Source organism: Chlorocebus sabaeus, chromosome 21, assembly GCF_047675955.1.
Source record: "Chlorocebus sabaeus isolate Y175 chromosome 21, mChlSab1.0.hap1, whole genome shotgun sequence".
In the NCBI taxonomy this organism is placed as follows: Eukaryota; Metazoa; Chordata; class Mammalia; order Primates; family Cercopithecidae; genus Chlorocebus; species Chlorocebus sabaeus.
The window spans coordinates 24,323,537-24,336,219 of NC_132924.1; the positions used below are offsets into that span (position 1 = coordinate 24,323,537).

The 12,683-nt window shown below is 46.7% G+C and overlaps 1 protein-coding gene across 3 annotated transcripts in view; it reads left to right on the forward strand.

Annotated features, from left to right (window-relative positions):
• Window positions 1-346: 346 nt before the first annotated feature.
• Window positions 347-12,683, forward strand: part of ELMO1 (engulfment and cell motility 1) — a 578,573-nt gene continuing 566,236 nt past the window's right edge. Inside the window, exon 1 of one of the 3 annotated variants that reach the window (XM_007981596.3) lies at window positions 347-811. The gene's annotated coding sequence lies outside the window, so the exon portion shown is untranslated. Of the gene's footprint in view, window positions 997-12,683 lie in introns of all 3 variants that reach the window. The other 2 variants (XM_007981595.3, XM_073008962.1) reach the window with 2 other exon arrangements.

Below are 12,683 nucleotides of genomic sequence, written 5' to 3' on the forward strand. Positions count from 1 at the left end.
CCAGCTAGGCTGGGAGTTAACGTTTTTGATTTCTGCTTTGAAAATGATTAAAGTAGGTTGCATGAATTAAGTAATTTATTCTAAATACCAAATTAGGGGTAGAACGTCTTGCCTTATGCAAAGTTATGCAAAATTAGGAAGTCCCTGGCTTAATTGGTTAGAAATACATGTTGTAGCTTCAATTGCAGGGTTAGTAAATACATAGATGTCCACTGAGAGGGAGGAAATGTTTTGTTATTTTTGCCACTCTGTCCAAGGGTAGAGGCACAGCGTCAAAACAAACACGTCTTAAAGTAGCGTTCAAACAGCCCACCGAAGTTTCTCCTTAATATCCGGAACCGGTTGCCAAAAATGAAAAAAAGATGTGAAAAGATTCTACTCGCTTTTGGCCTCCCGGAGGTGGCGCTATGAGGGTGACGGAGTTAATTAGTGCCTCCCAACGCCGTGTGTGAGCTCATCGAAGTCATGCTCTGCACACATATTATTTATAGCAGATTTGAGGCATGCATGGTGTTTGACATTTCTGTCTTTATAAGTAGGGGGACTTCAAAAAGTCGTGGGCATTCCCCTAGGCAAAGTGCAGTGGGCAGGGACCAGGGTGCGGGCGCGAGGCGAACGCGCAGACCACGAGTGTCCTGGCGCAGGTGCCAGGGGCGGCGGCTGCAACTCCGCAGCGTCCGCTCGGGAGGAGAGTTCGCGGCTGATCTCCGGATGCCTTGCAGATGCAAAATGTGTCTCTGGCCAGCAGGAGGAAGGAAGAGGAAGTGAGAGCAGCGGCAGCCGGCGGTGCAGCAGCCGGCCGACCCAGAGTGTAAGTGCGTGTGCTGGGGCGAGCGGGAGCGGGCGAGGATGGGCACAGGATAGAGGTAGAGCCACCCACTCTGCCGCGGCCCCACGCTGGGCGACAGAGCCTCCAGTTTCCCTTCAATGGTGGCAGGTCGCCGCAGCTCTGATCGCCGGGAACCCTTGCTGCTGCTGTCCTGCGACCCCAAGCAGGTTCGTAAAGTTTCCTGGGCTGGCGCCGCGCCCCGACTTCCTGACCTCGGCGCGGCAGGGGAGGGGGCCGGGACTGGGGCCGGGAGGAGGCGTCCTGCTCCGGGGGACTCCGGGAGCCGCGGAGACACTTTTGTTTCCTCCCTGGGGGCGCCGCGGCTCGGGCGGGGGTGGCCGCCGCGCTCGGCAGGGTGAAGGCTGTGGGTGCGTCGGGGCGCTCTGCAATTGGGGAAGTCTGAGCTCGGGGGATGGCGGGAGTGGGAGTGGGAGCGGAGGGAGGGGGCGCTGGAGGTGCGGCGCCCGGGGATGAAGCGCAGGGCCCGGGGCCCGGGGCCCGGGAGCCCGCCGAGACGTTTCGACCAGGGTCTGCGGGAGGGGGGCGCCGGAGGGTTGCGACGCTGGCGCGGGGTTGTTGGGGAAGGGGGATGTGGGGCTGGGACTTTGGAGTCAATATTCCTATAGAGCCAGAGAAGCGGCTGGCGGCTCGGACTCTGCGTCTTCTCCTGCACTCAGGGATGGGAGGGAATCCCCCGGCGAGTGCGCTCGTGGGAGGAGGCGGTGATGGGCCAGAGGGATGGGGGCCAGGAGGCCGGAGAGGGCGGTCTGGGCAGCCGGGAGCCCCGGAGGCTCTGGTTGTAAATACTCTCCTCCCAGGGACACACCAGGGTCTCCGCCGAGACCGGGAGAGGCGGCGAGGGGCTTTGTGGAGCTTCGTGGAAATCTCAGCTTCGGAGAGGGGATGCACCGGGCGCGCCTTCAGAGAAGGGGGCGGCGGCATGCCGGGGGCCCGGGAATCGGAGCGGAGAGTGGCGACCGCGATCGCATGAGTCTCTTTGAGGAAGAGGAAATACAAAACTCAGCTGTCCCGGGGGTGCGCGCGTGTGTTTGGGATTGGGAAGTCGGTGCTGTGCCGCGAGCGCGCGCGAGGTGGCGTGTGTGTGTGTGTGTGTGTGTGTGTGTGTGTGTGTGCGCGCGCGCGCGCGCGCGCGTATGTATGTGTGTGCGGTGTGTCATCGGTGTGTGTAAGTGTGTGTGTGGGGTGGGTGTTGTCGGTGTGGGGGGGTGTTGTCGGTGTCTGTGTGTAAGTGTTACCGCACAGCCAGGTACTACCCGCCCAGTGACCCTCTCCAGCCTAGGGGGCGATTTGAAGTTGGAGGCGGGACGGGACCTGTCTTGACCTAAAGGACCAGGCTCAGGCTTGGTCCCAGGTAGTGACCCAGCTCTGAGAGCCCCTGGACGGCCCCCGAGACCCAGTGAACGTATTTGGGATGCCCCTCGCGCTGGATCATGGGCTTCCCAACTGCGTTGGCCGTGAATGATTCGGGCCTAATTCGTTATGGTTAAGATTTCAGATAACCTAAGGCAGGGGTTGGGGCCTCCAGAGGCGGAGGCTCCCTGTTGGGCGCGGCCGGTGACTTGAGGATGAGGCTATGGAAGAATATCTGAGTGTTTCTTTTTTGCTTCTATAAAGGTAATTAATGACCTGTATTTACATACCACAACCCTGCGACCAACTTTGGGACACAGAGGGATATAATCCTTCTCAGAATCACTTTGAGATTGCAAAGACTGGTAGCAGCTGTTATTGTTGTCTCCTCTGGCCCCATATTATCTCTGGGTTCTCAGGTTCTCCTCTGGGTTCTCACATTATCTCACCTCCATGCCTACTTTCCAAGGTTGTTTCAAGGATTATTGTCCCCCGATTTATAGATCTGGGGGAAAATAATGGCAAGTTAGAAGGCCAGATCCCCTGCAGACACATCGCATACTTTTAATTTTTCTTATAGCTGACCTTTTGAAGCTTTACTCTTTACTGTTGTACATTTCCTATCTCTGGAAGGCTGTGGTTAAATGTGGATGCTGCCTTTTTTCTACTCTGTTTTGTTTGTTTGTTTTTATTAGGTTGGTAAATTGTGAGGAAATGACCTGGACTGCTGTGACTCTTGGGGAGGGGTTGTGTCAGGAGGGTACTGAACTGGAGAACAAGAAGTATGGTAGGTATCAGGGAGGGGCAGGCTGGGAGGCAGACCCGGCTGGGAGGCAGACCCGGATGGGAGTCTGGGGAAACTCAGGGCCTGGAGCAGTCATTGGGCAAGAAGATGGGCAGTTCTAGTGATGGCCATGCTTACTGTCCTTGGTAACTGCAGGCACCCTCACCGTCTCACATTCTTCTTTTTCACTGAGTTCTCTCCCTAGGACCTTTGCCCATGAAATTACAGGAGGAGCTTTTCTCCCACATGTCCAGATGACTGACTTCCCCTGCTTCCTTCAGGTGTTTGCCCAGCTGTCAGCTTATAGGGGGCCTTCCCTGGCTACACCATATAAAATAGCAGCCAGACACTCCCTGGGCCTCTTATGTTACTCAGTTTTTTGTCTTAGTACCTTTTACTCCCTGGCATTATACAGTCATTTGTGTATTTGAGTATTGTCTCTCTCCCTGTTAGAGCAGAAGTTCAATGAGGGTAGTGATTACCTTGTCTTGTTTACAGCTCCAGAACTTAGATGGATTCTTAGCATGACTTCAGTGCTCAATAAGTTTTTGTAGACTGACTAAAGGAGAGGTGGCTATATTGGGAGAGATCCAACAGGGAAATATACCAGGAAAATGTTGCAGCATTAGTGCAAGTGAGAAGCCCAGGTAATAGGCTTTTGTTTTTTTCCCCGTCCTTTCCCCCATGCCAAGCCACTCTTCTTTTAGACCCTGTTCTGCCTCGAGTAGACTCCTCCCTTTTTCAGCCTGAAAAAGGGAACAGAGGGGTGATTCCTTGAGAGATTAGACAACCAGTGCACTTAATAACACATAACCAGCTGGGTGTGGTGGCTCACGCCTGTAATCCCAGCACTTTGGGAGGCCGAGGCGGGTGGATGGAGATTGAGACCATCCTGGCTAACACAGTGAAACCCCGTCTCTACTAAACAAAATACAAAAAATTAGGCGGGCCTGGTGCTGGGTGCCTGTAGTCCCAGCTACTCGGGAGGCTGAGGCAGGAGAATGGTGTGAACCCTGGAGGTAGAGCTTGCGGTGAGCCCAGATCTTGCCACTGCACTCCAGCCTGGGCGACAGAGTGAGACTCTATCTCAAAAAAAAAAAAAAAACAAAAAAACAAAAATAAAAACCCCAAATAATCATTCCAGATCTGGTGTTCCATCACTTTTCTTGGAGAAGGTCTTTTAAAGAAGTCTGTGTTGCTTTAGCCTAGGAGGAAGGGCATTATTGTAAGGGGATTGAAGTCAGAGGCATCTACTGTATCCCATTCTGCTCTCCTAGGATATGGAGGTGAAGACAGGAGGCTGTAAGGGAGACTGTGTGGCAGATGCAGGGGAGATGAGAAATGCCTAGGAGAAGAAAAATGAAAGTGAGAAAACATGAAGGTCTTCTGCAGGTGCAGCTAAGTCTTGAACATTGACTAAATTACTGTATTGAAAAGAAGGTAATACTTGAGTGTTTCAAAGTAATTTATCCCCTTTGGGTGTTTGGTGTGAGTGGGTGGGGAGGGTGGGGAAAGGGCTTTGAAGTCTTTGCCAGAGGATGTGGCTGGGGGTGAGGCAAGGAGCTCACCTGATCACACACTTTGCTTACTTCATCATCTTGCCTAATGCTCAAGGGTTAAAGGTGATTGTTCCTATGGAGGTAACATTTCCCTTCTAGATCTAAGACAGTGGATACCATTAAGGTTTGTAGCTCAAACTGGTAAACACTTTTTGGTGCCTGAAACCGTCCAAGTAGATAATTTGGTTTATAAGACATTCTGTTGAATTTGGAAAATGTGGTGGATTAATAAACCTTCTCTGCATCACAAAGCCTGGAGTGTTTGCTACTAATTGTGCAACTCCAGTTCTGGTTCCTTCTAATCAACCAGAGAAATATTTTTTAAGCTTAGGGTTGTAACCCATGAGTGGATCATGGTATCACTTTAGTAGGCCAAGACCAGCAGTTTAAAACATGAAAGAGAAAAGTGGTGTGGAAAACAGAATTTCATAAAACAGACACCCAGTCTTCATGTCAAAGTATTGCTCAATGTGGGTAACGATTTTTAAAGTCTGTTTCAATAATTTTGGGGAAAACTACGTCTTTAACTAACTTGCCAGGGATTCTGATGAAGATGTTCTACAGGGCTATCCTTTTAAGAAATACTTAGCGATCTCCTATTAACAAAATACTGTTGGTTTAATCCCCCTGCAAGAGATGCTATTTCCAAATGTTGAACCAGATGCAGTTCTGTCAGCTGTTGACTTAACTTTTAAAAATGCTGCTATTTGTAGAACTTGCCAGTGTGCTAGGCCCTGATGCTGCCATCTTGGAGGAACTAGAAACTCAAGTGACATGCTTTTCACTTTAGTGATGCAGAGAGGCAGTAGCTCCCTTTGCAATAACTCTTTAACCTTGCTTAGAATAAAATCGACAGGATATCCCCTTTTCTCACCGAGTTTTAGTTTAGAACTTTTGAGGTCTTTGGAAATTTACTCTGCTCAACTTCTTTCACATTTTACATCTAGTGTTCCCCATATGAATGATTCTAATTACGAAGACAGTTGTAATCTCTTCTGGTGGCAGCCACACTGCTGGAATGCATGATTAGATGAAGCATTTTAGCTGACCTGGGCTTGGATTGGCTGTCGAAAGAAGAAAGTCAAAGACTGACAACTCAGCCTGGGCAACATAGCAACACCACATCTCTCAGAAAGTTAAAAAATTAACTGGGTACGATGGCATGCACCTGTAGTCCCAGCTACTTGATAGGCTGAGGCAAGAGAGTGGCTTGAGTCCAGGAGTCTGAGGCTGCAGTGAGCTGTGATCACACCACAGTGCTCCAGGTTGGGTGACAAAGAGTTAAGAGGTGGGTAACCCCATCTCTTAAAAATAAAAATAGTCTGAGAACTTCTTCACTGCCCACAATGAAAGGATCATGAAGGACAGTCATTCCACAGGGTGTGGCTCTCAGGACCATGTGTGTGGCCACGAAAGCCTTCCAGTATGCCAGCACAGCGTTTTTAGGTTCGGCAAAGCCAGCCTGCATGTACAATGCACACACTGGTTGCAATGCTCAGTTCCCTGGATAATTTGGGTTGTCTGAGTGTTAACAATTGGAACTTATCCATATTAGCCAGAACTAAAGCCTGCAAAGCCATATCGGGATTCCCGATGACATTAACTACTTGTGTGTTAGTGCTATGTTTTCTAACCTGTTGCAATATAAGTGCAGGTATGGTATGAGCAGGATTTGGTCACTGGCCTGAGGTGGGATGAACAGTTAAGTATCAGATAGGACTATGTGTGGGAGAAGAAATGCTAGCTCATCAAACAGAATTAACTACAGTAACAAACTGGCATAGTGCTGAGTCGAGAAATTAGTCACATGTATAAATAGAAGGAGATGATTCTCAGTGTTCCGGGCCCCCACAAACACCGATTTCCAGAATCTGAACAGATTTATTATTGGAACTTCAATTTTAGGAATTGAGGCTACAGTTTTGACTGCTTTAGTTATAACAGTTAAGGTAGGAAACAAAACTTTCATCAGTGGAAAACACTGGAAAGGCACAACTTGCTAGACTATAGGACTGCAATGTGTTCAGTGGGTTGTACTCTGCATAAGGAACGGTGGTTTAAGGGAATGATAATCAAGTAAGCCCTATAAAGCATTCTCTTGGTGGAGTTGGAGTCACAGGATCAATGCGACATGTTTCTCTGTGCCCTGACATAACCTTCCTCTGGGGATGCTGTTTTGGAAATGATGGGAAACAATCAGAATAGTATTGTTATCCTATTTTACAGATGTGGCTTGGAAGAATGAAATGTCACAAGGATACTTAGAGAGTGCATCTGAGCCTTAAACCCATTTTTTCTGACTCATTTTACTGTGTTGTTTCTTTCTGCTGCACCGTGATGTCTGCGCTGGTTAGTTCCTTCTTTTGTTGGTTCCCTGGATTTGCCAGCCTCTGAGGCCAGGATCCCATGTGGAGCTATGCTTCAGTGGCATCCCGAGAGGCTCTTCACTCCTGTATATCCTGCACACGGATGTGCCCTGGGTTGCCATGGTATCCAGGGATGTCTCTGCTGCCACTGAGTCCTAGTTCTTCAGAGTCAATCCCTCTCTTTAGGTATCTCATTCTAAAGTTGACCTTAATTTTGAGAGTCAATGGATTCTTCTCTCAGGGACAGTATGCCCATCAACCGACTTCATGATATTGAAGCATATGAGCCAGAATGCAATTTATTAATAAAAAATGAGAACAGTATTTGCCAAGAAGAATGGGCATCTATTCTTCAGCCAACATTATTCCTCTCTGGATGAGTCATGGTGAAGGCAAAAGCATGGAACCACCTGGGAAGGAACCAATTGGAAGAGAAATATACTTGACAGTGTTTTCTAGCTTATCATAACTTTTGCTAATTCTCTTGTTGATGGATTCATACTAACTAAGGAAACCAGAGACTGGAGTCCTTTGACTGGGATGGTTTCTCCTTTGGGCGAGGCTGAGGCTACTTGTACAGTTCTTTTTCTACTTGTAGGCTGTTGGCCATTTTACTAACCCATTATTTCAGGCAGTGTCAGCCTCAGTGCTGACATTGCGGGCTGGATGATCCCTTGTTGTAAGGGCTGTCATGTGTACTGTCAAATGTTTACTGTCTTCCCTGGTCGCTGTTCATTAATGCTAGTAGCATTACTCATTTGTGACAACCCCAGATGTCTCTAGGTATTGCAGATTGTCCTATCAACTCTCCTGTCCCCAAGCTGAGAACCGCTGCTTTGTCTTCCTGAGTTAGTGAGACCAGTTGTGTGTTATCAGATAGTCCAGACTTTCAACAGCAGTTAGAAGTGCCCTGCTTTTCTACTTACTGGTTATTCCTTAGAGTCTAAGGTGGTGTATCAACAAATGAGAGGGCTCACTCTTTATGTTCATTTCTTTCCTCCAGCTCTCCAAGTTTCCTTTCTAGCTCTCTTCCCTCCTATATTGCAATTGTTTCTCTAATCCAAATGTTTTTCAAGTTTCGTTTGCATGTATGTTTCTTCCTAGTACCTGTGACTGAAAAACACTGTAACTAGTGAGTTTTTGTCTCAGTTTCTTTTTTTTTTTTTTTTTTTTTTTGAGACGGAGTCTTGCTCTGTCGCCCAGGCTGGAGTGCAGTGGCCGGATCTCTGCTCACTGCAAGCTCCGCCTCCCGGGTTCACGCCATTCTCCTGCCTTCGCCTCCCGAGTAGCTGGGACTGCAGGCGCCCGCCACCGCGCCCGGCTAGTTTTTTGTATTTTTTTTAGTAGAGACGGGGTTTCACCGGGTTAGCCAGGATGGTCTCGATCTCCTGACCTCGTGATCCGCCCGTCTCGGCCTCCCAAAGTGCTGGGATTACAGGCTTGAGCCACCGCGCCCGGCCTGTCTCAGTTTCTTAACAAGGTTTTGAATTGTGACCACTGGTTACTGCCTTGACTTTACATAATGGCAATAAGATAAATGAAATAAGGAAGGTGGGTAGCAAAGCTCAGCTTGGCTTGTTCAGAGGCCTTTGTCACAAGACAAAGGAAATGTCTGTGTGGGAATGAGTTAAGTGAGCTCAGTGCCTCCTCCTTTGCTTGTCAAATCCACCTTGACTAGTTGGATAGTAACAGATATTGATATTCCATTCGTGTGACCAGGACATTGCAGCAGGTCAGGGAGAAGCCTTCAAGGTACTGCTTTATGTGAAGTCCTTTCCCACTTTGTCCATTAGATTTCTGTCCTAATCTTGCCACGTTAATTTTCTTATGTAATTATCTGTCAGCCTTTTATTTACCTTCTCTGCTTGGCTGCTATCGTAGTCCAGAATACCATCGAGTGGCTTAAGTGCCATAGAAATATTGCTGGGTTATAGACTAGCTATGACTCCCCAAGGCAGCTGCCGTCTTACAAGTCACCAGCCCTATAGCAACCCTCCACCCTTCCTTCCGCCTTTTGTGCCTTTTTTTTTCAGTTCAGAATTGCACTTAGAGCACCAGAGTTTTGTGCTGTGGGGTTCAGTGTCAGAGCTAGATGAGCTGTATTTTCCAGGCTGCTACACACAATTACCCTTAATTTTGAAGAGCAATCCATTTCAAAATAATTTTTTTTTCTGTTTTTGGCCTCTTTAGCCCAAATGCATAACCACAGCTGACTTTACCGTTGGCCCTCAGAAAGCATGTGGCTTGGGAGGTAGAGCTAGTGGAGGAGTTTGGTCAGATTGCTCATTTTTGGTCAAGTGAGGAGTGAATTCCAATAACACTCAGTCAGGCTGGTTTTTACTTGACTCCTGTCCACCCCCCAACTCGCCCCACCCCACAGATTCCTAGATTTTTTTTTGAGATAGAGTCTCGCTCTGTCGCCTAGGCTGGAGTGCAGTGGCACGATCTTGGCTTTCTGCAACCCCTGCCTCCTGCGTTCAAGCGATTCTCCTGCCTCAGCCTCCTGAGTAGCTGGGATTGCAGGTGCCCACCACCATGCCTGGCTAATTTTTGTATTTTTAATAGAGACAGGGTTTCACCATGTTGGTCAGGGTGGTCTCGAGCTCCTGACCTCGTGATCCGCCCACCTCTCCCTCCCAAAGTGCTGGGATTACAGGCGTGAGCTGCTGCACCCAGCCTCTTGTTTATTTATTTATTTTTGAGATAGAGTCTCCCTCTGTTGTCCAGGCTGGAGTGCAGTGGCATGGTCTCGGCTCACTGTAACCTCCACCTCCTGGGTTCAAGTGATTCTCCTGCCTCAGCCTCCTGAGTAGCTAGGACTACAGGTGCCCACTACCACGCCCGGCTAATTTCTGTATTTTTAGTAGAGATGGCGTTTCACTATATTGGCCAGGCTGGTCTCAAACTCCTGACCTTGTGATTGGCCTGCCTTGGCCTCCCAAAGTGTTGTGATTACAGACGTGAGCCACTGTGCCTGCCCCCTAGATTTCTTTATAGTGGACCTGTGCCTCACTTATTCCAATTGTGGACCACTCTGGGAAGTGACCACTACTCAAAAATTTTGGTTTGGGGAAATGGGACTGATTATTTGATATATTAAATAATAAATGTTCTGTACATATGTGTGTGTGAGAGAGAAAGACACACACATACACACGCCACACACACACCCATGCAGCTCTCCTAATAATAAAAGGCCTTTAGAAGCAAAGAAACAATTATATCAGCTGCTAAATCCTGTTTTCTCCAGTGCTGTCACTTTTATAGTAAGTCAGCACAAATCACATGAAATTAAACATTTTGTCAAGGAATGAATATGTTTCCATCATCTCTAGGCTTACTGCACTGCCAGGAAGCGACTTTGACTCATTAGAACTACTTTCTCAATTACTGTCCATTCTCCAGCTGAAGGTTTTTGAGAAACATTTGCTTGGGTTTATATGAGAGAAGCACAGTAAAGCTTTATTTTTTAATTGTAATATATTTTAAAAACAGATGTTGGGCTTATCCTTGAAACGTATATAAATATTTTCAAGCCAAACTATTGCTGGGCTTATAGCCCTGATCATAATGCTTCATTCAGTCATTCAGTCAGTCTACAGCCATTTTGCTTGCAATTTGTATGCTGTAGCCTGTGCACTCCATATGTGGAGAAGGGGTAGGGAGGGCTGTAACAGAGGCAGATCTGTTAAGAGACGGTCATAACAGTATGCTAAAGGTATGTTTACTGTGATTGCAGATCACAGAGGTAGGTGTTCACAAATGAAGTGACTTTTGAGAAAGATCTGGAAAGCTGAGTATTAAAAGAAAGAATATGATATGTCCAGGGAATATAGCAATCAGGGTGGTGGAGGACAGTCTGGAAGGGGCTTTACATCAGCAATCCCAGGAGCTGGGCATTTGGATTGAGCAGAAATGAAAGCCGAAGGGTTTTAGGCAAGGAAAAGATGCAGTGGGATTCCAGTGAGAGCAACCTGGAGGATAGATTAGATGATACAGCTGGAGGGAGGGGCAGAGGAAAGATGGGAGCTCCTGCTAGGCCTGCCTAAGTAAATACATGGTCTTGGTCAGATGAATAAATAAACAAAGCAGTGTGCTTGCTGTGCCAATGAAACTTGGAGACAGGTTGCCCAGCCCCCACCTTCCAGCCTGAGCCCCTCAGCGGGTGCCAGCCAGAGTCTGAGCAGAGGGAAAGGAGGGCAGGCCTGCACACACCGTGTTTGCCTATAGATATTGATGACAAAATTAAATAATTTGCTAACTGATTGGATTTGGGAAAAAGGAAAAGGAGTCTTTGTGGTTTAAAGTGACATAAGCACATACTTGTTAATGGAGGGTTCAGATCTCCTGTTGAGTACACAGCTGGGTGACTTCAGGTAAGTTAGTGACCTTCCTTGGCCTCGTTTTCACATCTTTCAAATATAGGTAATGTAAGTCCCTACCTCTTCGAGTAGCTGAGATGATTAAATGCAATCATGATTGTAAAGTAGCATACCCTAAAAGCATTGGGTTGGGTTTGCTATTATTATTAAGGTTATTATCACTGATTCAGTAGTTTCTATTCAGGTTCTTTATTAAACTATCTTGCTAAAATCATATAAAAACACGCATTTTGTGTTTAATTTTCTTCAAGTGACCTAGGTAACTCCTCCTAAAGTCTTGACTAGAATTAGTTTGCTTAATATGTCTTTTCTTCAAGAAAACAAGAAGAAAATTGGAGTTGGCAGGGAAAGAAGAGATGTTGGTCAAAGCCAGATAGAAAGTTTCAGTTAGACAGGAGGAATAAGTTCTGGTGATTTTATTACACAACATGGTGGCAATAGTTAATAATTATATATTGTATATTTCCAAACAGCTAAAAGAGGGGATTTTAAATGTTCCCACCACAAAGGAATGCTAAATATTTGAAGTGATAGATATGTTAATTTGCCTGATTTGATCATTCCTCAGGTATGCATGTATCAATACATCCAATCGTACCTCATGCATATGAATGATTACTATTTGTTAAATAAAAATGAAACTTAAACCAGTACAGGAGAAGTACCAACTGTTCAAATACAGACTTGGATGAGTTATGGTTGACTGTGAATTAAAATAACTGATGTAATGACTCAAGTTAGCAATTTAGGGTCCTCAAGTGAAAGCTCTACTAAATAGATATATGTTCAGTTCAATTTGAACTGACCTGAGATTTTACTGTTTTATTGTATCATTAATTTTTTTTTACTTTGGGGGGAGAGAATGGAGATGGCTCCACTGGAGCTCTTTCTCTTTTCTTGATTCCAGCTTTTGGGGCTGTTTGCATTTGTCCAAATGTGCACAGGGGCCCTGGGAGAAACCCCATGTCACTGGAGTAATAGTGAAGGAGCAATTGGCAGGACTTTCATTCAGTTGATCTGGGTTTCATATGATTATGTTACATGTGAAAGAGGGTCAATGGGTCCAATAGTGTTTTGGAAATGTCCCTTTTTGAATCATTAGGAACCTTCCACCAAGTAGGGGACTGCCGAAATGTTCATTGGCAGATGGGTGATTGTAAAGTGTTACGTTTTCTTCTTTAATCTGAGCCAGATGATCAAGCTGCCAACCAGATTAGAAATTATCCTGGGGATAATAGTGGAAAAATAAAAGAAGAATGTCTGTAGTCCCAAGTGTATAGACCCATTGTGGCCCCATTGTCCTAGCATATTCAATTACACCAGCTTTCACTTTCAAAGTACCCTGGATCGGACAATTCATTTTATGGCCACCTAAGTTGAAGCCACCTGCTT